The sequence below is a fragment of the Schistocerca serialis genome, chromosome 3 (genome assembly GCF_023864345.2).
Source record: "Schistocerca serialis cubense isolate TAMUIC-IGC-003099 chromosome 3, iqSchSeri2.2, whole genome shotgun sequence".
NCBI classification, from domain to species: Eukaryota; Metazoa; Arthropoda; class Insecta; order Orthoptera; family Acrididae; genus Schistocerca; species Schistocerca serialis.
In genome coordinates, this window is record NC_064640.1 from 53,822,092 (window position 1) to 53,846,841 (window position 24,750).

Here is a 24,750-nt window from a genome sequence, read left to right on the forward strand (position 1 = left end):
CAGATTCTCTGTGTATATTTAGGTCTACTTTATCACCTAATAATGTCAATGGCTATAGTTTATAACCCAATTGGGTAATGAGTATCAAAACATGGCTGCCTCTACGTTTACATCAACATTATCTCTATCGCTATAACTTATGACCTAATATCGCCACTTTATCTTCATTAGTTTGCCTAAGATTCCCCTCGACTCAAAAAAAGTATTTGTTCCAATTTCTGTGGCGCTGACGTTGCCTACATTCAACATTCACCCACTCACCTGCACGTGCCAGTCATCACGCTACCGTCATCACGCTACAGTCATCACCAACACAGTGCTAATCATAAAATGCAAGATAGTTATTTCTACTGGCATATTGTAAAGATGAAGCAGAAACTTAAAAAAAATAAAAAGCGTAGCCTCTGTAGGGAACTTGTGCTTGCATTTTTAGTACTAAATGTGTATTTTATTCGTGCTAAAACACGTAGCACAGCATTTAATGATATGTTATACCTTTCTAGTTTTATCAGCCTTCAGACTACCATGTGGGCTCATTCGAGATTCCAAATCTCTATTTATTCCTGTTCTTGACAGGAAATCTGCAGTTGTACGTCTTGAAAATTTTTGTTATCGTCAGATACGTTCGTTACCTCATGTCTCTTTTGTTGCCTATATCAAGAAGTGAATAACATGAAAATAATATTTATTTTTGCAGAATAGGATCTCTGTTGACTTGGTAGTCAGCGTTATACAGAGATTTCTGTTTCAGGATATGATTTCTCTTCGTTCAGTTGGCAATAATCCCAGTGCTAAGGCTGTGTTTCCGAAGTGATAAGTTCCAGCAAGATGTTATGTGTCATTTTGTGTATTGTTTGCAATTACCTGCGATATATGTAACACATTTATAAAAGTCTGAATAGGAAGTGTGTTTGTACACTGAATCAGATGCTGTGTTCCCCAACGTTTCTTTGTGACTTGTCGATTTTGACCGAAAAATGTACAGCTCTGTTACTTTACCTTTCGTGGCAACGGTAGGCGCCTGGTACGAAATACCAAAATTTGTTTTAGAATGACGATTGACAGCACCTTTTTGGCGTGGACATTACAAAAAGCAAGAAATTAAAAAAGATAATATCACCTTTTCAAATTTTCTTCAATAATTTAAGAAAAGTATTAAATATAAAAAGCCATAGGGAAAGCAAAAAAAATTAATAAATGAATAGCCAGCTCTGCAATGAAACTCCATTCTCTGTCCTCAAAGAACTATCAGACAACACCAGCCTAAACACACTTACCACAACCGCTCCCCCCCCCCCCCCCCCCCCCACACATACACACAAACACATACACACAAACAAACACACAAAAACACAAACAAACACACACACACAATCTTTCACATCGAATTAGTTAATGTTAAGTCTAGCCATAATATACTCAGTTGTAAAATTTAAGTAAATACATTTAAGTTCTATATTATTTCAGATGACAAACTGTGAAAGAAAAACAGTGCAATAAAAGACATCAAAAATTAGGAACACCGCAGTATGTGGTAACAAGGTATATATACAAAACTTTGTCTGTTCCTCAAATTTGTAAGAACTGTCTTGAAAACTTAAATTTTTATATGTACAACTACAAAAGAGCATTTTTCCTGTTTAATGGAAAAAAGCAATAGCCCTCTGTTGAGGCTGAAACTTCAGCCAAACATGTCTGGCAAACAAGAGAAGAGATTGCTTTGTGTTTTGCTCAAGGCAGACACCTTCCAACAACAAATATAATAAGAATAATGATAATTTGTTTCTTAAGTCTTTCCCGAAGTAATACTTTTATACAGCATTTTAGGGTTTAGTGACGGATTTTGTTATTGTATCTGAACAAAATTTATCCTTAAAAATGTCCAGATTTACTATGTAGTGTAGCAGTTGATTTCAAATGTCAGAAATGGCACGCACGAGTAAACACTGGATTCGCATCACAGAAAAATCTACAAAAACACTCAGAGTCACCTATGTCCACGTGGGCGTCGTCTGCATCCCACTCATGTATATCATATTAAAAGTATTAGTAGTACCCTAATGTAACAATAAAACAACTTTCTGGAGTCCCCTATGTTCTTTCTCCGGATTAGGGCTATCTCCATTCCAAATTTCAACAAAATCGTTTCATCAATTTAGTCGTGAAAACGTGAGAGTCACTTTCGCATTTATAATCTTGGTACGGATAAGTTTCACCACTTTGCTTTCAGAGCACTCCATGGTAAAACAAACATTATCAACACAGAAGTGAAATATCACAACCCCAAACAAGAGGGCACGTTTGACGTCATTCTCACAGGTGTGGACTGCGATTACAGACTGTATTGTGTACGCTCATCTTCAGGGGATTTGTTGCATTCTGTTTCCATAGTGGATGGCACAAGTTGAGGCACATGTTGTGTGCTGCAGTCGCTTGTAACATTTTTGTACCCGGCGCATGCACCGCAACATGTTGCCGACTGTATCCATTGAACAAATTTCGGGCACGTGTGCCAGCACATGATGCACGACATGTTGGAGACTGATATGCAGTAATGGAAACGTATCTTGATAAATATTTCAGTACGTTTATTGCTGAGAGCATTAATAGTAATTATTGTTCTGTGTGACTTTCTCCAGTTTATTATTTGGCGCATATCTGTGAGCTTATGAGTGCTGCTTTTTTTAGTGAAATAAACATGTGAGAAAGGTACAATGACTGATGTGAGCTAAGAAACCTGATGCATCTTCCATGATATAGAATGATAATGACAGTGAAGAAATAAATAGTGACTGTGAAAAAGGAATCATCAGAAAATAAGAATTTGAGGTAGAAGAAGAAATATCACATGAAATATATGTATAATATACCAGATGATAAAAATTACATACGTAAAAATGAAATGTCTTGGTCTATAAATCAACCCAAAGCTACGCGTCGAGCAGTTAATGATGTTACCGAAGTGCTTCCAGGACTTACAACAGTATCTAGTGGAAATGAATCAGTAAGTGTTAAGTCCTATAGTGCTCAGAGCCATTTGAACCATTTGAATCAGTAAGTGAGGTTTTCAAGCGGTTCTTTGACGAAAGTGCTTGAAAAATTCTTGTAAAATGTACCACTAAAGATTATGAGGAATGGAACGCAAGACACCCAGGAAAGCAGAACCGACGGTAGCCAACAGATGGGCTGAATGTACCCAATTTTAGGGATTATGATAACTATGGGTGTTCTTAAAGCTAAACAGAATTCCATAGAACTTTTGTGAACCACAGAGCCTATGCGCAAAACAGAGGTTTTTCCTTGATTCATTGTCTCGAAGTCGACTTTAGCAGTTATCTAGGTGCATCAGATTTGGTGACATCATTACAAGACACGAACACATAAATAATGATAAATTCCGTACTATCAGAAATGTCCACACACTGTTTGTCAAACACTGCAAGTCTAATTATAATCCGCATTCTTATCTTAGAGTAGATGAACAGAGTGTTTCTTTCTGAGGGCGTTGTCTGTTTGTTGTTTATATGAAGTCCAAACCTGTAAAGTGCGTGGTGAAAGTGTGGGCTCTGGTTGATGCCGACTCAAATTATACACTCAACTTACAAGTGTATACTGGAAAAGAAGTTAATACCCCAGAAAAAAAATCAGGGACAAGAATAGCGATGGATCTAAGTAGCCTTTTTACAGGAGGTTATGGCATTAGCAGTGATAATTAGCTTACTGCTCTTCCACTTGCAGTTCAACTTTACAAGATAAATTTGACTCACTGTGTAACAGTAAAGAAGTATAAGCAAGAAACACTGAACTCTTTGTTGCCTGACCCAATAAAGCAAGTATTATCATCTGTCTTTACGAGGCGGTGGGTTAAATAGCTGTCGCCGTTTTCCAAGAGCCTGAAACATATTTTTGCTGACAGCTAGAATGCGATGGAGATCATACTGACCATAATTTCGAGTCTGCAAGTCCACATCACTCTTCATAGTCATTGTAAGAAAATGTTCCTACTTGCTATCCGCTCAACGGGATCAGGAACTATGACTGTAAAGGAAAGTTGTGAGTTGGATCCTACATACACACTCAGTTAAAGTTCACACCGACAAACATAATAATATTCCTCATAATAATAACGTCCCTATCAGAAAGAGGACTATTACCAATTCAAAGGCGATCTCTACTTACTGCTATCGCCCTGACTTCTAATCACTAAAATTTCATTGCTCACCTTAAAAGTGGAAAATAATCTCTCCATTTGCCACGCAGTTTTCTCAACATTACGGGAGCTCTCAAACAGTTACTTCCGTGAAACCGAAATGATCCAGAACGCTGTTCAATCTTCGCGAAAGTTCAGTTCCTACTTGTACTGAAAACGTGTTTGGTAGCTATCTAGCCGTGATGTGATCTGAGGCACAGCGCACACAAGCATTTGCTGACACGGACAGATTGATATATCGTTGAGAAGCGCCTATTCTCACTGAATCACTGGCTGTATTTATATATGCGCGCAGCCGATCGCCGAACGAGACACCTGCTATCAATCGCTCTAGGCACAGGTAGCAGCATCCAAATAGCTCCTTTCTTGAACACGTAATAATTAATATCTCTGTCGTTTAATAATTTGCAATCTTATTAATTTTTGTATGACTAGAGAAAAGTTGGCTTTAGTTAGTGAAAAAGTTTTACCTCAACTGCATTTAAACTTTGCCTCCTCGAATTTTTAGAACTGAACTGACAGTAGAACATGACCTCTGAAGTGCCTCTTTAAGATTCCTTGTAATGATTGTTATTAATAATAAAGTCTGGAAACTTGATACAATTGTATTATTTCATCATTGTATTCGAGTGCTGTTATTAGAACTTTCTATAAAAAATGCAAATAATGATGTTTTCGTTCCGAATTTCGATTTTTGTGCATAACACGAAAACTAAAAGAGGTAGCTTAATGGAGTCACATAGTTGATGTTTTTATATCAGACTGAGTCTACACATGATTATTCATCTTTCTGAGTCTAATATTTAGCACCTTAAAATTTTCGTGCAAGAAACGATTTTGACCAAAATATTGCCCCAATCAAGTTGAAACTTTTAACTTTTGATTGTGACATGCATCTGCACATTCTGTACATTTTTTGCTTTCTACCTTCATTACTTAGCTCCACTTCTTTTTTTAAAAAAAAAATAATATATTTAGAGAAACATATTCATTAGACCATTCTGAGACTTATACTGAATCAGACACTGACAGAATTTGAAAAAGTTATTTTAATTTTTAATTGTTCTTCGGTTATGGCGCAACACTTTAAATGGTACTCACAATCGCATTATAATGACGTGGCGCTAGTAGTGGTGAACCTGATTAAGCTCTGACACATTTGCTTGCCTCTGTATCTCTTACTATTAAACAGCGCTTGTTTCACCACATCAACCTCTATTTATTTTTTTAATATATATATATATATACATATATTATAATCGAACATTTTATTTCATGTTTCTCCGTTTTTTATGTATATGATTTGTAAAAATCTATTATATATCATGTGCATAAATAACGTAGAAACATGAAATAAGATTTTCGACTATTACAATATTAATTTTGTGATTTAGATTTTTCGGTGTTTACCCGCGAGAGAAACACACAAAACCATTTCGGCTTACAGTAGTCAGTCATTTAATCACAGTCATAGGCACTGCATTGCGTGTCCTTATGAACTACTTTCACTTAAGGTAGAGGGTGGAAAATTATTATTTATGGCTTCTTCATGGTACTCTATTACGAAAAGGGAAAGGAGAGGAGTCAGTTTTGTACATGTCCTTCCCGTTTCCTTCTCCAACACGGCTTGTAGGCTACCTTTCATGACGCCTTCACGTAAACCGACTAACAGACAACATAGCCTCAGCCTCTGTTCTCAACTTTCATTTAACGGAGGACGCAATACGTTACATTTTCTATTTTCCTTCTATAATTAAAATAAGCAATTGAGAAATTATCAAAAAGATTTTTCATACTTTTTATTCGGTAAACTATCATAAACTTTTTAAATTGTAGGCAATGCGTCACTTTCTAAAACTGTGACCTACTACTTCATTATTAAGCTTGACTCATGAACTCTGCAATTCGTTTTTAACCATAGCTATTACGCTCAGAAAGTCAACATACGGTTTTAAAATAGTTACATTTTGGGCCAGTTTCCCATTTATTTTATAACCTTGGATGTTGCTTTACATAGAAAATCGAGTAACCTTTGCAAGTTCTGTCTTCATATGGCTCAATTACCATACATATTAGGATGCTAAGGAAGTCATTTCTTCGACAGCAGTTACTTGCTTTGTTACACATATAATTAAAAAGCTGTTTTGTTATAATATACCACTACTCTGCAATCTCCATTTCTTAACACAGTCGTTTACCTGCATTGTTGTCTGTATGTGTCAATATTTATCTGTTAATTGACCATCTGCCTTAAACTAAATTACGTGTTCCCCACTCTTTTTACGAGACGCTAGGGAATTGCCAAACTTTCCACCATTTTACCATACATCCATATATGTGAGCCTACTGACTTCATTAATCCTGTTTCTTCCTATTTTCCTTTATCCATATATTCCGACACTTCGTTCTCGCTTTTACTTGCGTCAGCCTGCTGATTTCATTATTTACATATGCTTTTGGTGTGATCCTCACATTACTTCGACACGTCTGCTTAAATAATATCAAAACGCTTTGACTTGCCTCAAATGGCACCATTTTACTACCCTCTTACCTACAGACAATCTTACTTCCAGCTGACAATTATTAGTTTATACAAAGTTCACTGTTTCACATTTTGGGAACTTCCAGCTTCAATTACTTCTCTTAACACGAAGTACCTGCATTTTACTTTTAATCCTTCTTGTGAATCTCATTTATTACTTATTTACTTTAGCCATTATTTTTCTATCATTGGTACTCAGAAGTTACCCACTGTTATTTTAACATTTAGAATTTTTTACTACAGCAAACTCGCATATTTTCTTATAAGTCATATTTCAGGTATAGTCATTTTCGGGAATTATTCTTATTTCTTAGGAAGATTTTATGAACTATTAGCATATTTACAATATGAGGCATATATTCGTTACTACAGATATGACAGAAGAGGGGAATGAAAGATGAAAAGGAAATAAAGTTTCATCCAGCTGGGACCGCACAGCACACCATACTGTGTATCCATCAAAGAGTGGCAGACTCCGTACTGACTCTGATTACAGTTAGTTTTGAAAGGTTTCATGCCTACAATGGTTTGCAGTCCTAGTTCTTTCTTACTTTTTGGGTATTCCAAACAGTATGCGTTAGAATGTGGCTTACCTGTTATCCCGGATTGTCCTTGTTAAACATGAATAAACATTTTTGTTTCCTTTGAAACTCTTAGACTTTTGTTTAGTTTTGATTTTGCGTCATTCCGTCATTTCTGTGCAAAGCTCTTATCAGAAATTTGATCTACTGACTGTTTCTTAGCCTCTGTGTATTTGAGGATATAATTATTTTCCGCATTAGCATCTTGCACATTATTCTCGAATTCAGTATCTTCCTGCAAGTATCCCTTATTTCACATTACTCCAATAGGCAGTTCTCATGCTTCTTTGTTACTGCTCACATAGTATCCCACTAAAGGCTCTGTGATTACTAGAGAATCTGGTAAAGTTAATAGTAAGTGGCTTTGATTAAAGTCAATCTTTCGTTGATATATCGTTAAAATATCTGTGACAGTTAACATCTCCACATTTAAACCGAGCATGATTAAACAAGGATGATCTGTTACTATGTGACCTGTACTAATTGGTATTAAAGCTTCGTGCTGTACTTACTTTCATAATAGTTCGTTCATTCTTATTAGGAACAAAGAATGTTTGCGACAAAGCACTTGCTTCACTGCCACTATCAAGAAGCCAACGTGCTTATACTCGTAAGATATTAGTTTTTATGGTAAGGTGAGTTATTCCAGTTTTAAGAGGTTTTTTAATCTGTTTCTAACTAAAGTAATTTTGTTCAGTTGCAACTATGTTCATTCTTAGATTCACTGGGTCACGAATTTCTACATTTTCAGCTGCCTTTTCCAACCTGTCCAAATTTAAATCAGATCACTTGACGACGTCCTCTACTTTCATTTGCTGCACATCAGCTAAACTACTCTCTATTTCTGAGCAACTACGTCAATGCACAACATTGTAGTCGATAGTCCTGTCTCTTCTTTTACAGTCTGCGGCAAGTCAATACAGCTCACAGGTTCAAATGGTTCAAATGGCTCTGAGCAATATGGAACTTATCATCTGTGGTCATCAGTCCCCTAGAACTTAGAACTACTTAAGCCTAACTAACCTAAGGACAGCACACAACACCCAGCCATCACGAGGCAGAGAAAATCCCTGACCCCGCCGGGAATTGAACCCGGGAACCCGGGCGTGGGAAGCGAGAACGCTACCGCACGACCACGAGATGCGGGCACAGCTCATAGGTTTCCGGACATCATTGTTGTTGATTTTCCTTACATCTAACAACTCCTCCGCTTCAAATCCTGGAAAACTGATTCTACTTTCTCTCCCAAAACTTTATCCTTCAGTTTGCCGTTACTGCCGAAGCTGGAAGACTTTACTTCATCTTCGTCCTTATCTGATTCAAAGCCGTTACTTTGTTTCTCCCTATTATCTGTCGCGCTTTCTTTTCCCTTCTTTCTACCCATTTCTCTAATGTGCGCAAAATGCTGTCGGCTATATAATGAGTGGTTTAGCACATCACTGGTACTGTCTGTTCCTGTTCCATCACCGCTGTCATCGGTTTGCGTGTGCTGACTGTATGGCCTGTTTTTTTGTTACTGGCTGTGTTAGTGACATCGCCTGGTGAGCGCCCGTTTCCTCATAGACGAGACTTAGTTTCACATACGCGGCCTATTGTGTTCATTCTATTCAGAACCACATCGGGTAGCATTCGGCCCTCCATCTTGTCTCAACTGCACATTGTTTACATTGCTGCCTTCGTCATAATAAATGTTGCGAAAGCGCGGTGGCTGTCTACCTAACCTTGCACTACCACGGCCTTGACCATGATATTTAGAACTTGTATTCTGAGTTCTGAATCTCCATGTTTCTGACAGTCACGTTCCCACTGTCATTATTTCGGTTGTTTACATCATTTTTAGAAGACCTGTTATTGTGTTGCAACTGCTCCTCAGCAGCAGCTGCTCTTTGTACTCGCTCCAGATATTCAATGAATGGCCGGCCGGAGTGGCCGTGCGGTTCTTGGCGCTGCAGTCTGGAACCGAGCGACCGCTGCGGTCGCAGGTTCGAATCCTGCCTCGGGCATGGATGTGTGTGATGACCTTAGGTTAGTTAGGTTTAATTAGTTCCAAGTTCTAGGCGACTGATGACCTCAGAAGTTTAGTCGCATAGTGCTCACTGCCATTTGAACCATTTGAACTCAATGAATGTGTCCACTTTATCTCTAGGTCCGGAAATGATTCTTTTCTGCCAATACTAAGGCAGCTTACCTTTTAGTACCACGATAACCATTTACGGCTTCATCATTTCCGTTAGATGTGACAGCCGTAAAACCCACTGTCTAGAAAACTCTAATTCACGACCTGTAGTAAATGTTTACCACTCCAAAATTCTCTCAAAACAGTGTGACCAGTACCCGTCAAGAAATGAAACACATTCATTAGCTCATTCTTAGACTTCAGAATGTTATCCTTAATATATTGAAGTATATGCTGACTATGTTTGAAAAAGTTATTTAAATTTTTAATTTCATTCTTAGATTATGGCTCAATACTTCATATTCTACGCCCAGGGATGTTATGATGACGTGGCGCTAGTAGTTCTGAACTGGGTAAGTCCCGGATCGATCACTCGCCTCTGTACCTTTAACAATGATACAGCGCTTGTTTCGCCACAGCTCCGTTTTTCAAAATGAGTTTATGTTGGTGCCGTATCTCCCGAAGAAAGATTGTGCTGTAATTTTGCTTACCAACAAGCATCATGCTGACCCGTGTGACCGAGAGGTTCTAGGCGCCTCGCTCTGGAACTGCGCGACCGCTCCAGTCGCAGGTTCGAATCCTGCCTCGGGCATGGATGTCTGTTGTTTGTGATGTCCTTAGGTTAGTTAGGTTTAAGTAGCTCTAAGTTCTAGAGGACTGATGACCTTAGATGTTAAGTCCCATAGTGCTCAGAGCCATTTGAACAAGCATCATGACACGAATGTAGAAGATGATACTGAAATCTACAAATCAGACATAATTTTTGCATTATAACACTATCAAAGGGGTGTCAATACAATGGACAAGGTAGTCAAAGAATATTCTGTGAAACGAGCTACAAGAAGATGGTCTTATGTCTGATTCCTGAACATTGTCGACGTAGGGTGTTTGAACGCTTGTATATTACAGTAGACAAAAGTCAGCATCTTCCATTAAGTTCCGCGCATGGGAGGAGAAATTTTCTGCTGCATTGTGAGACGAAGTTAGTCATATCATAAGTCAAAAAATTACTTGAATGACCCATAGGACCTAGCATAGATGATAATAGCTACAGGGTGTGGAAAATAAAAGTGACCCGAAGTAGCGGATACGATTGGACGTGAATGTATGCATATAACCACACCCCATGACAAACACACTACGTGTCCGCCCGCCACGTGATCCGTATCAGTTCAGCGCGTAGTGCGGGCTTTTTCACTGTGAGTGGTGCAGTGAAAAGTGGATGTTCGTTACGTGGCAACAAAGTCGTGGAAACGGTGTGGTCAGATGTTTGCTGAGAAGTTTAATGGTGTCAAAGTGCCAGAAAAGAGTGGCCATCAGGATGCTTAAATTTAAGTCCATGAGTGTGTCTGCACACATCAGTGCACGCGTCTTCATTGATCAGTTTTATGTATACGACACTGTAATAGAAAAGAGGATCCCAATGATGTCTCGAGGTGCAATCTGAAGTTCTTCTCGGATGAAACGTTCAATTTCAAATGCTCGAGATCTTGTGTAGCCCGCTTGAAATGTGATCTTAATTGTGGACTTGCGGTACGAGTGTGCCATGGCACTACCGGAAGACGTGCGCGTTGCACTCGCCGCAACGGAAGGTAAACAGGTAAACACTCGCGCGAGCGGTGCGGTAACAGGCGGGACACAGGCACGACGGCCTTGCCCCACCTTCTAACAGCGGACTGACGCTCTCGGCTAACATGGAGGGTATTTGTATCCCAGCTTGAAAATAATATTACATTCTCTCGACCACTCACAGAACTAACGTCTTCTCCATACATCTGTTTCAGCTGCTGGACAAGTGGGGAAAGGTGGGATTACAGGTTCCGCATTGCAGCCTCCTTGTAAATATTATGCACTCATGAAGGCTACTCACTGCCTCTGACGTGCGTAATCGAGTCTATGGGATCAAACATTTGAAACGGTGTCAGTATAATCTTAAGCTATTTCCGGATCATCCCAATATATTCAGTGGTAATTAGCCATAAGCCATAACACTGTTTCCAATGTCTTGGCACACTTCACTCCTCTTATTGATTTCAGTGACACAATGTTTGTGGAGACCACTGTATAAACATGGCCAAGATTTGTGATTGCAATGAAGGCAGTATCCTAGAATGAAAACTATTCACTTTCATCATAGAAGCCTTGTGTATCTATAATAATGTTTGCACTTTGAGATATCATCATAAGATGCTTTAGATGTCATGCAACACCCACTCATGTGTATAACTTGTTGCACAATTCCCATGAGGAGTGAATAAGTAATCTAACGGGTCGTAGCGCACAGTGTCCACTTACCACTGTGTGTTAAATGAAGCACACTATCAAGTCCAAATGCCCAGGAGTGTTGATGGATGTCACCATTCTATTGCAGCATAATACCCGCTAACATATCGAAAATGCTTCGACTACGCTGCAGAAGTATTGCTGAGAATCCCTTACATACAGTCCTTATCATATCCCATTGGATTCCTGTATTTTTGGAGCCCTGATGAAAGACAGTTGTGACTGATGACTTGCTTCGCTCAAAGAAGTACACACCTGGGCACAGTCATGATTTCGTAGGTAAACGCAATCGTTTTTTCATGAAGGCATTCATCACCTTGTCTGAGTGTGGGATAAATGTGCCAGCAGTTATGCTGGTTAGTTATGAGATTAGAAAGAGTTTACCTACCTCTTTCCATCTGTCTCATTTTCATTTGACTGATCCTTGTTGTCTACCGTTCACCTTAGTGACATTAGGAATGCTACTGCGTATTTCCAGCCCAGTCAGTTGAATACTACATTATCTCCGGCTTAATTCAATTAGTGGATTGTATTTAATGTGTAGAACTGCTGATTCTTCATGTAAAGTCGGAGTATACGATATAAAATCTAAACCTCAAATGATACCGTGATGTGCATGGTGCTTGATGTTTTGCTGTCGTCAGGAGAAACATGTGGTGGAACAGGCGTGACGGATAGTCATCAGTTTTAGTAGCGTCGAAAATTGTAGATCATAAGGTTGATGGTAAAATAATGTTTCAGTTCCTCTTGTGGGTATAAATGCCTAAATGAATCAAAGTAGTAGATGTTATTCTACCTCTTTTTAACATACGCAATGCCATGAGTTCCTGATCCTCCTGCAACATCTAAAATTATGATCCTGCATTCTTTAGATTTACACATAGTCTTAGGCATTCACCGGCCGCTGTGGTCGAGCGCTTCTCGGCGCTTCAGTCCGGAACCGCGCTGCTGCTACGGTCGCAGGTTCAAATCCTGCCTCGGGCATGGATGTGTGTGATGTCCTTAGGTTAGTTAGGTTTAAGTAGTTCGAAGTCTAGGGGACTGATGACCTCAGATGTCCCATAGTCCTTAGAGCCATTTGAACCATTTTTCTTAGGCATTGTGTTCTGCATAAACATTTCAAGAAATCTTGGAATGTGGAATTTTTTGACTAATTTAAGAAAGTCTGTATTTTTGACTAATTTAAGCAGATCTGTATTTGGATCTGTTAGTATAGCTAGGAGCTTCTTTGTAATGAACAGTCCAAGTCTTATACTGTGTGGTTTTAAATAACGTCCTTTCCTGACAGTGGCAGATTACGCCATAACATTGTGTCTTTTCGCTTTGTCAAGCTGTTCTTTAGCGATGTGTTCATTGTTCACTGTTTGAGCAATGACTGATGCTGCTCCAGCTAATGATCGAACAAGTGAAAGCCCCCCCTCCAGGACAAGAATTAGGAGTTCCATGATTCCGCCCAATATATGAGGTAGTGGTAGAACTCAGCACCAGTCCCCCTCTTCTTCGTCTTCTTCTTCTTCTTAGTCCTTTCTGCTTCAGGACACTTCTGGCTGCTGGCAACAATGACTGGATACAATTTGTTCAACATCTTTGTTTTTTTTTCTTCTTAAGTGGGAGATAAGGTGCGGTTATCTCGTGTTAGAAAGTCATTCCAGCACCAAATTTAGGTTCCATGTGCAATGCTTTATCAACTGAAAATGCTACAAGACATTGATCTATACCTATGTCCAGTCCTGCCCTTAGTTGCTTGGTTTTACCAGCTACATATCGATCTGCAGTGTGATGTTCTGCCAATCCTTATTTATTTGCAGCATATTCAGTGTCATGCAGTTTGAAAGCCTCATCCAACATATTATTTCTCTTACCGCCATGTGCTAATTACTTTTCCAAAAATGCATCCACACATCTGTTCCATACTGATCCGTTATTGTCTTGAAATATGTGTTATAAATCATTATAAAACCATGATCTATTTTACGGCTTAAATGACATTTATTTGTCCCCATCTCCAGCAATTGTTCAGAAACTCATGTAACTTCATTCTCAGTCTTTGTTTTCACAGGTAAGACTCAGGCATTATTGAGTATGTGTAAATACTATTAAAACATAGCTGAAATCCTTATTTAGTCATGAAATAGTATTTTTTTTACAAGGTCTGCCTGCCATAAATCATCCAATCCTTCTACACTCCTGGAAATGGAAAAAAGAACACATTGACACCGGTGTGTCAGACCCACCATACTTGCTCCGGACACTGCGAGGGGGCTGTACAAGCAATGATCACACGCACGGCACAGCGGACACACCAGGAACCGCGGTGTTGGCCGTCGAATGGCGCTAGCTGCGCAGCATTTGTGCACCGCCGCCGTCAGTGTCAGCCAGTTTGCCGTGGCATACGGAGCTCCATCGCAGTCTTTAACACTGGTAGCATGCCGCGACAGCGTGGACGTGAACCGTATGTGCAGTTGACGGACTTTGAGCGAGGGCGTATAGTGGGCATGCGGGAGGCCGGGTGGACGTACCGCCGAATTGCTCAACACGTGGGGCGTGAGGTCTCCACAGTACATCGATGTTGTCGCCAGTGGTCGGCGGAAGGTGCACGTGCCCGTCGACCTGGGACCGGACCGCAGCGACGCACGGATGCACGCCAAGACCGTAGGATCGTAAGCAGTGCCGTAGGAGACCGTATCGCCACTTCCCAGCAAATTAGGGACACTATTGCTCCTGGGGTATCGGCGAGGACCATTCGCAACCGTCTCCATGAAGCTGGGCTACGGTCCCGCACACCGTTAGGCCGTCTTCCGCTCACGCCCCAACATCGTGCAGCCCGCCTCCAGTGGTGTCGCGACAGGCGTGAATGGAGGGACGAATGGAGACGTGTCGTCTTCAGCGATGAGAGTCGCTTCTGCCTTGGTGCCAATGATGGTCGTATGCGTGTTCGGCGCCGTGCAGGTGAGCGCCACAATCAGGACTGCATACGACCGAGGCACACAGGGCCAACACCCGGCATCATGGTGTGGGGAGCGATCTCCTACACTGGCCGTACACCACTGGTGATCGTCGAGGGGACACTGAATAGTGCACGGTACATCCAAACCGTCATCGAACCCATCGTTCTACCATTCCTAGACCGGCAAGGGAACTTGCTGTTCCAACAGGACAATGCACGTCCGCATGTATCCCGCGCCACCCAACGTGCTCTAGAAGGAGTAAGTCAACTACCCTGGCCAGCAAGATCTCCGGATCTGTCCCCCATTGAGCATGTTTGGGAGTGGATGAAGCGTCGTCTCACGCGGTCTGCACGTCCAGCACGAACGCTGGTCCAACTGAGGCGCCAGGTGCAAATGGCATGGCAAGCCGTTTTACAGGACTACATCCAGCATCTCTACGATCGTCTCCATGGGAGAATAGCAGCCTGCATTGCTGCGAAAGGTGGATATACACTGTACTAGTGCCGACATTGTGCATGCTCTGTTGCCTGTGTCTATGTGCCTGTGGTTCTGTCAGTGTGATCATGTGACGTATCTGACCCCAGGAATGTGTCAATAAAGTTTCCCCTTCCTGGGACAATGAATTCACGGTGTTCTTATTTCAATATCCAGGAGTGTGTTATAAAGTGCCTGTGTGGGAATGCTTTGCGTGCAAGTTTGTGAACTTCTAATACTATTATCTCTAAAATTGTTATTCTTCTTCGATGCCTGAAATGATAGATATGTCTGAGTTCATTTGAGCTGCATCCTGGCAGCCGTGAGCAGATGTAACTCTTCCGTTAGTTCATGTGGAACATCATGTGTCAATTAAATAACTGGATACTTTCTACAGGACTGTTTCGATCATCAGTTTCATCACAAAGTGTATGACCTTCAATACACTTTCTTCGCCGATCAATACAACACTCTATACGAAATTTCCGCTGTTCAAAGCAGTGCTGACGTCGACTACACTCAGCATTTTGAGAAATTCGTTCGCTTTTAATTTCACAATGTCAAATATTGTCCCCTTAAGTGCTGATTACAACTTAGAAAATTAAAAAGAAGTCGCAGAGGTGAGGTAGGGCAAATACAGCAGGTAGTACTAACACAGCAATGCTGTAGTTTGCAAAGAACGCCTTTAAAAACAAGATAGACTGGACTGGTCCATTGTCTTGATGGAGCATTCAGGAACTGTTGCCGGCCCATGTGGCCGTGCGGTTCTAGGCGCTTCAGTCTGGAACCGCGGGACCGCTACGGTCGCAGGTTCGAATCCTGCCTCGGGCATGGATGTGAGTGATGTCCTTAGGTTAGTTAGGTTTAAGTAGTTCTAAGTTCTAGGGGACTGATGACCACAGATGTTAAGCCCCATAGTGCTCAGAGCCATTTGAACCATTTTGAACCAGGAACTGTTGTTTCACAGATCGGATCTTCATCTCCTCAGTCGTTCATGAACAGCAGTCAAGAATTCCATGTAACAATATTGTATGTTTGGGTGACATTCAAGCACCGAATAAACACAGACAATTCTACGTTTATATTCAAAAAGAGAATGTCATCACGAATTTGAATTCTGATTTGCTCATTTTCACTTATTTTGTTCTGGTCAGGTTGAGATCTTCAGTGTGCTGTTTGGAGCTTTGCTTCAGGACTGTAAGTAAAAAACCATGATCTGTCACAAGTAATCACTTTGTCTAAAAATTATGGCTCATTAAAAGTGTTATTTAAAATGTCACCACAAACGTTCATTCTCGACTCCCATTTTCTCTGGAATGAGAAGTTTTGAAACCATTTTTGTGCAAAGTTGTTGAATATTGAATGATTCACCAAATATCTGACTTGCAGTTTCCCTGTTAATTCTTGTGACTTCATCAAGAGCTCGAACGCTCAGACGACGATTCTGACGGATCACTTTACTGATTTTTTTCGATATTATTGCCTGTTTTTATGTTGAGATTCGTCTTCGGTCATTTCATGTCCCTTCCTATACCCTTCGAACCACTCAAAAACCTGAACTCACAATAAACATTCACTTATGTTCACTTTCTTTAAAATGACATGTGCTTCTGCAGCAGTACAACCCAGTTTCAGAAGAAACTTGACGTTAACTCGTTGCTCCGTCTGAACACTGCATATTTCGCCGAGACGCTAGTGGAAGTACTTCAGCAGTGAGACTGGGCAACGTATAATCATGTCCATGGACCTCAGGATGTGGAAGTATCAGGTGACATGAACATGTTCAAAAGTGCAGCGAGCATTTTGCTTACCGATTGCAGAAATAGTCGTTTTTTTTTTTTTAATTTCCGCCCCATGTATATCATGCAGAGATGAATTCTTCATTTTTTTGCCATAAATACCGATTTCTTTGCTGGGGCTATCTCTACAAGATAACTAGAAGTTAATAGTATTTCTGTATTTCCCACAGCTCGGGCTTCTTATTCGTCAATGTGTGTGTTGTCTCCCCTACGAACATTTTTCATCTGTAATATTTCGCAATACGTTAGTACCTCTTTTGGAAAATACTTGTCAGGGTTTAAAATTTTTGTGAGTATTAGATCCACCAAACTAAGTGGTGTTCAAATTTTCGTTTCCCAACTGTATTTCATGCTTGGTTAAACTTATTGGGTGCTCTTCAGGGTAAAAGATTGCTCCCTGTTCTTTCTGCATTTGCCATCTATCACATTGTCCATGTAATAATTAAAGAAATCAGTAATAGAATGTTCTTCTTCTCCTTCCTCTTCCTTTTTTCGTCTTCTTCTTCTATCCTCCTTTGTCTTCATCCATGTTATCTGGTGTATCTGACCGCCTGTAATGACTTTCATTTACAGGTTCGAAAGTTTCTGAGAAAGAATGATCTCGTTCTATCTCTTCTAATTTGAGCAATCCTAATTGCTACTGAATAGCTTCCTGCATCCCGATAACTTTGCATTTTTTGAAAACGCTGTTACATACTAAACGGGCTTTAAGACAGTATTTAACTTCCATACACTACTGGCCATTAAAATTGCTACACCAAGAAGAAATGCACATGATAAACGGGTATTGTTTGGACAAATATATTACACTAGAACTGACATGTGATTACATTTCCACGCAGTTTGGGTGCATAGGTCCTGAGAAATCAGTACTCAAAACAACCACCGCTGGCCGTAATAACGGCCTTGATACCCCTGGGCATTGAGTCAAACAGAGCTTGGATGGCGTGTACAGGCACAGCTGCCCATGCAGCTTCAACACGATACCACAGTTTATCGAGAATAGTGACTGGCGTATTGTGACTAGCTAGTTGCTCGGCCACCATTGACCAGACGTTTTCAATTGGTGAGAGATTTGGAGAATGTGCTGACCAGGGCAGCAGCCGAACATTTTCTGTATCCAGAAAGGCCTGTACAGGACCTGCAACATGCGGTCGTGCTTTAACCTGCTGAAATGTGGGGTTCCGCAGGGATCGAAGGAAGGGTAGAGCCACGGGTCGTAACACATCTGAAATGTAACGTCCACTGTTCAAAGTGCCGTCAATACGAACAAGAGGTGGCCGAGACGTGTAACCAATGGCACCCCATACCATCACGCCGAGTGATACGCCAGTATGGCGTTGACGAATACACGCTTCCAATGTACTTTCACCGCCATGTCGCCAAACACGGATGCGACCATCATGATGCTGTAAACAGAACCTGGATTCATCCGAAAGAATGACGTTTTGCCATTCGTACACCCAGGTTCGTCGTTGAGTACACCATCGCAGGCGCTCCAGTCTGTGATGCAGCGTCAATGGTAACAGCAGCCATGGTCTCCGAGCTGATAGTCCATGCCGCTGCAAACGTCGTCGAACTGTTCGTGCAGATGGCTGTTGTCTTCCAAACTGACTCAGGGATCGAGACGTGGCTGCAAGATCCTTTACAGCCATGCGGATAAGATGCCTATCATCTCGACTGCTAGTGATACGAGGCCGTTGGGATCCAGCACGGCGTTCCGTATTTCCGTCCTGAACCCACCGATTTCATATTCTGCCAACAGTCATTGGATCTCGACCAACGTGAGCAGCAATGTCGCGATACGATAAACCGCAATTGCGATAAGCTACAGTCCGACCTTTACCAAAGTCGGAGACGTGATGGTACGCATTTCTCCTCGTTACACGAGGCATCACACCAACGTTTCACCAGGCACCGCCGGTCAACTGCTGTTTGTGTATGAGAAATCGGTTGGAAACTTTCCTCATGTCAGCACGTTGTAGGTGTCGCCACCAGCGCCAACCTTGTGTGAATGCTCTGAAAGGCTAATCGTTTGTATGTCACAGCATCTTCTTCCTGTCGGTTTAATTTCGCGTGTCTAGCACGTCATCTTCGTGGTGTAGCAATTTTAATGGCCAGTAGTGTACTTTCAGACTAGCTTTATGTCTTCGAATTTTTTTTTCGTCTGAAGAAATTTGCTGTTACCATATACAAGTGAGCCACAACGCCTCTAGTACTGTTGCCATCTCGAACATTTATGGTTTTAATTCATTCAATGGTAATGTAACCAAGCTACGAGGGGCGTTCAAAAAGTAAAGCAACACATTTCTTTCTGGAAGCAGGTTGATTTTATCGAGGAATCCAATATGCTATATTGTTTCCCACTCTTTTGGTTACAAAACACTATTTTTCAACATAATCTCCGTTAATGTGCCGGCCTTACGCCACCTTTCACAGATGGTCTGTGTGCCCATACGGTACAACTCTAGGAGCCAATGTCTGGCTACATTAATAAGCCCCCCCCCCCCCCCCCATCATCCATGCATTGATTCCCACGTATTGTATCCATCACTGGACCAAGCAGAGGGAAGGTGCGAAATCTGGGCCGCAGGGTATATGAGGAAAAACAGTCTAATTAAGTTTCGTGAGCTCCTCTCAGGTGCGCAGACTTGACTGACACCCTGAAGTCGTTACTTCAATTTTCTGAGGACAGTCTTCTGTTAGGTGGTGAGAAACCCAGCGGGCACACACTTTTAGCACCCCAGCTAGTGGACGAGTATGTCAGCACTACGTCCAGTGGAGTAGCGAAGTGTTCCGGAGAGTAGCTCGAATGAGAGTGTCCGCACGTTCCAACCCAACAGGATCGCAGTTCTGTGCGGCCAGCTAGCACGCGGGAGATGGGCAGGATAGCGTGACCTGATTATGATGATAAGAGGCGTCTCGCCGAATGACTCATCGTGTTTTTGTTCATTGCTAGGTCTCCATAGACATTCGGTAGGCGCTTATGAGTATCCGCGATGCTATGATTTTTCGCCAAAAGAAATTCAACGACAGCTCTTTGCTTCGAACGCGACTCCATTACATAGGCCATTCTGAAGGCTAAGTATAGCGCTGTCACCTGCTGGAACTTAATGAAACTGTACGAGCTGAACCAGGAATATTCCATGATTTCCCACTGTAAATTCCGCATTTTTTCAATCGAAATTGGCCGAGAGAAGGAATGTGTTGCACTACTTATTGAACACCTCTTGTAAAATTGGTTTTGAGAATTTAGTTGTTTGTTTAAATTTCCGTATTATGATGTTTGAGATTTTCATTGAGGGATGCAATACTATCACTCAACACTGCAGCTGTTGCAGACTCGATTTTCAGAAGTTCATTAACTGTTCGCATTAATGTAGAATGGTGTTAAAGTGTATCGTTTATAGGCTCAATTAGTGCATCATTATACAAAAGGATGTTGGGCCTGTGCATCATGCACTCAGAAGGAATGCATGGTGTACATTCAAATTTATACATGATAATAAATATGCTGATACAGTTATGTGTGCTCTTTATTCTTATGATGATGTCTTACAGAGGAGTACGGCAAGACAGGAGACATCAAGTGGCAGTGGCCATATTTGTGAACAAATGATGGGTATCTCAAATAGACTCATACACTTTTATTAAGGAATGAATAATGCCAATAAGATTAAATTTTGACAGAGGCTACTTGACAGGGGGTTCAGCATATGCACCAGAAGATGGAAATGAAGAAGAAGAAAAAGAACTTTATTCTATTTTGTAAATGAAATAGGTGAGCAAAATAAAAATGACTATGATTTTACTTGGAGATTTTAAAGCAAGAGTAGGGAACCACCCTATCACTAATGTAATTAGTACCCAATTGGAAATTATTTTAAATAAAAATGGCAAGAAATAAGACAACCGACAGTTTTTAATAACTTGAAAATTCTAACATTTATCTCAAAATAGCATACAGGGTCAATTTGTTGTCAAAGGTCGTTAATTAATTATGCAATAGCTGACAGGAAAACAACGTTGCTGTTAACCGATACAAAAATATGTCGAGGAAGCGACCACCTATTTTGACTATTATTTAGCACATTCTAAAATGAATATTTTAACAAGGTGGAGAAGGAGTGTAAAACTCACAGAAATAATGAACCAACGTTGAAAGTACAATTTTTACAAGAGGAAAGTGTACCATATTCGAAATGAGATAAAATGATCATCTGCTAATGAAACCCACCACTGAAGATGTTAATTAAGAATGGGAAAATGCAAGTAGTGGTGTTCAGAAGGCAGATTTTGAGGCACTGGGAACAAGATTTTAAAAATGTAATAGAAGGATTAGGAGTATGGAATGGCGAATTATAAAAAGTAATAAGAGAGAAAAAGGAAGTTTATTTAAAATACCTACAAAGCTAACCACCGTAATTAGGAGCAGCATTGCACAAGGTCTCCGCGTGTATTGGCGTACCAGCTCAGTATCGTACGAAACAGAAGATCCTGCCTGAAACCCAAGCATAGGTGCTTAGATCAAATGAAACTATTCCAAAGACCCTGGGGGGCCTCAAACATCTGTTATGTATGTATGCAGAATGAAGCGACGAATGGCCAAACGGTTCAAATGGCTCTGTGCACTATGGGACTTAACTTCGGAGGTCATCAGTCCCCTAGAACTTAGAACTAATTAAACCTAACTAACCTAAGGACATCACACACATCCATGCCCGAGGCAAGATTCGAACCTGCGACCGTAGCGGTCACGCCGTTCCAGACTGTAGCACTTAGAACCGCTCGGCCACCTCGGCCGGCTGGAGCGACGAATGAAAATTTTCGTTCGTCGCTTGTGTCTGCATATATAAATCTCAAAAAGAAGGAATAACTGATGATATGATTTAAGGGTCAGATCACTTTACTCGCTCAGTTTGGACAGGAAATCTTTCTTGTGTTAGGAAAGTTACAACCCAGGTACTCGCCTTCATCTATAAAAGAAAGCCACAGGAAACCTAAATTTGAATGACGAGATGGAACTTTGACTTCATGCCTCACGAAAACCAGTTCACTGTATTAAATACTATTTCACATCTCTCGTTTCTTTTACTCATTTAACAATGTACTTGAACTGAACAGTCCATTTCCTCAAACGATGCTGTGATACAAGTTTATCATCATAACAGTCTTCACTGCACTACGTGTCTACAGAGGGTCGCTACTTATTTCAAGGTGACTCCCGATTCCCTACAACACGAACAATCGGAAACGAGTAATGGACCTCTGTTTCCCTACAGCGCATGGTATGTGAATGGCCTGTTACACCACGTGGTAAAATGGGTCAAATGGCTCTAAGCAATATGGGACTTAACATCTGAGGTCATCAGTCCCCTAGACTTAGAACTACTTAAACCTAACTAACCTAAGGGCATCACACACATCCATGCCCGAGGCAGGATTCGAACCTGCGAAAGTAGCGGTCGCACGGTTCCAGACTTTAGCGCCTAGAACCGCTCCGCCACAATGGCCGGATCACGTGGTAAGACAGTCAGTGTGCCAGCATATAAGTGTAGCCTGTTGTAGATATATTTTGATAATAACAATACAATAATAATCAAATGTTTCTCTCAGGTGTGTTTCATTTCAGCTGCGTAAGAGGTTCGCAGGACTTTTTCAAAATAAATGTTTATGGTTTGAGTTCACGTTACTTGCAGTGGCAACGTTGGATCTTTATTGGGCTTTCCTGGGCATCTACCTGACGTTGGTCTTCATTTGCATACACTATTTGGCACCAACCGGAGTGGCCGTGCGGTTCTAGGCGCTACAGTCTGGAACCGAGCAGCCGCTACGGTCGCAGGTTGGAGTCCTGCCTCGTGCATGGATGTGTGTGATGTCCTTACGTTAGTTAGGTTTAATTAGTTCTAAGTTCTAGGCGACTGATGACCTCAGAAGTTAAGTCGCATAGTGCTCAGAGCCATTTGAACCATTTGAACTATATGACTGGCGACAGCAGCCTGGCTAGGCTGTGTCAAGCTACGACACGGAAGTAGTGGAATGCAGCTCAAACCCTCGTGTAAACAAAGTTTATTTAATTGCAGCAGCTGATGCCCAACCAGCATAGTAACCATCTAGGTTCACAGTGTGTTAGGATTCGACGGAGTCTTGGAATATCTCGAACTGTTTCGGCTGTTTTGCAAGGCAAGCAATAATTCTGATACTAATGTTTATTCCGATTTGTTATTGACATCTCAGTCGAGTCAAAGTGGTGCCATACTGAGGGAATGAACGCAGGGAAACAGATGAATAAAATCTGCTTTACCGCTCTAGACAAGGCTCTAAACTTGACGGTTTGCCATTGCCTTCCTCCGACCGGCAATGATCTGTCAGGAGTGTATCACTGCGATTAGTGCTTGTGCAATGTAGTATTAGGTTTGTACTGTAATGGATGAGCCCGGCTGAGGTGGCCGAGCGGTTCTAGGCGCTACAGTCTGGAACCGTACGACCGCTACGGTCTCAGGTTCGAATCCTGCCTCGGGCATGGATGTGTGTGATGTCCTTAGGTTTAATTAGTTCTAAGTTCTAGGGGACTGATGACCTTAGAAGGTAAGTCCCATAGCGCTCAGAGCCATTTGAACCATTTTTGTAATGGATGAAGGGAAGGGGGGGGGGAGGAGAAAGCGTTTCCGGTGCATTTGAATAGCAGCATTAGCGCCACCGAGCTTAACGTCTGCATCCGACGGGCGGAAGTACTATCAACAGAGTTCACGTGCCCTCGCTTTACGAAACAGAGCGGAGAGATTTGGAATTTAACGCACAGCGTTGGCAGAAAGACTGATGATAAGAGCTTTATGCCACCAACTCTCCTCGCCGTGCTGACCAAACATAGCCGGCGAAAATTTTCAACCACTAGAACTGGAACAAGCGTATCCTGAGACGAGAGCACGGCACAGGCGGCCGTCAGCGACCTCGGTAACGGATGCGGATTATTGACGTCTGGTAGTGACATTTACGAGCCGGTTCGCAAATTACGGCATCGCGTAGAACATGAAAGCTGTGTAGTTCGTTATCCAGCAATTTCGAGAAGTAAGTGGGTGCAGTGGCCGCTAGACTACGTTTCAACCTATGTCAGAAGAAGGAGAACCTATGTCAGAAGAAGGTGAACCAGTGCGATAAAACTTAGTCGCCATTGCAATATTCTGAGCTCTCAGATTAACACGTCTTATGCCGACACTAAGCTTCGGAATGTGATTGTGGGCTTAACAAACCGACAAAGAAGTTCGGGCTAGCGCTCTTAGAAAGTCTGACCCTAGTTTAAGCGAGATTCTCCACACAGTTCAATCGTCTAAAACTGCATTTGCCGCACAACGTGTGGACTCGTCAGTTGCACAACGGGTACCCATCGTTGACGTGGGAGTGGCTGAAGTGCGCTCTAGACAACTGATTATAATACTACATCAAAATGCATAGATATTGCAGCACAATTACACAATAGTGCCAGTGAACCTAATCGGAATAGATATATGAATTCACCAAATGTCTAGGCTAAAGTAAACACACGACGCAATACAGATAGCCATGCCAATGAAGACCAAAGAATGTTGACAGGGCGAAGGTATTTGTGTAGTTGCAAATTTTTGTAAAGTGGTAGGAGGGAGTCTAATGAATGAAAAATTCTGACCGAAGCCTATGAGCATTGAAGTGGGGGTGGGAGTGAGATGTTTAAAGGTCTCCCTTTTATGTTTCTCGTGAATG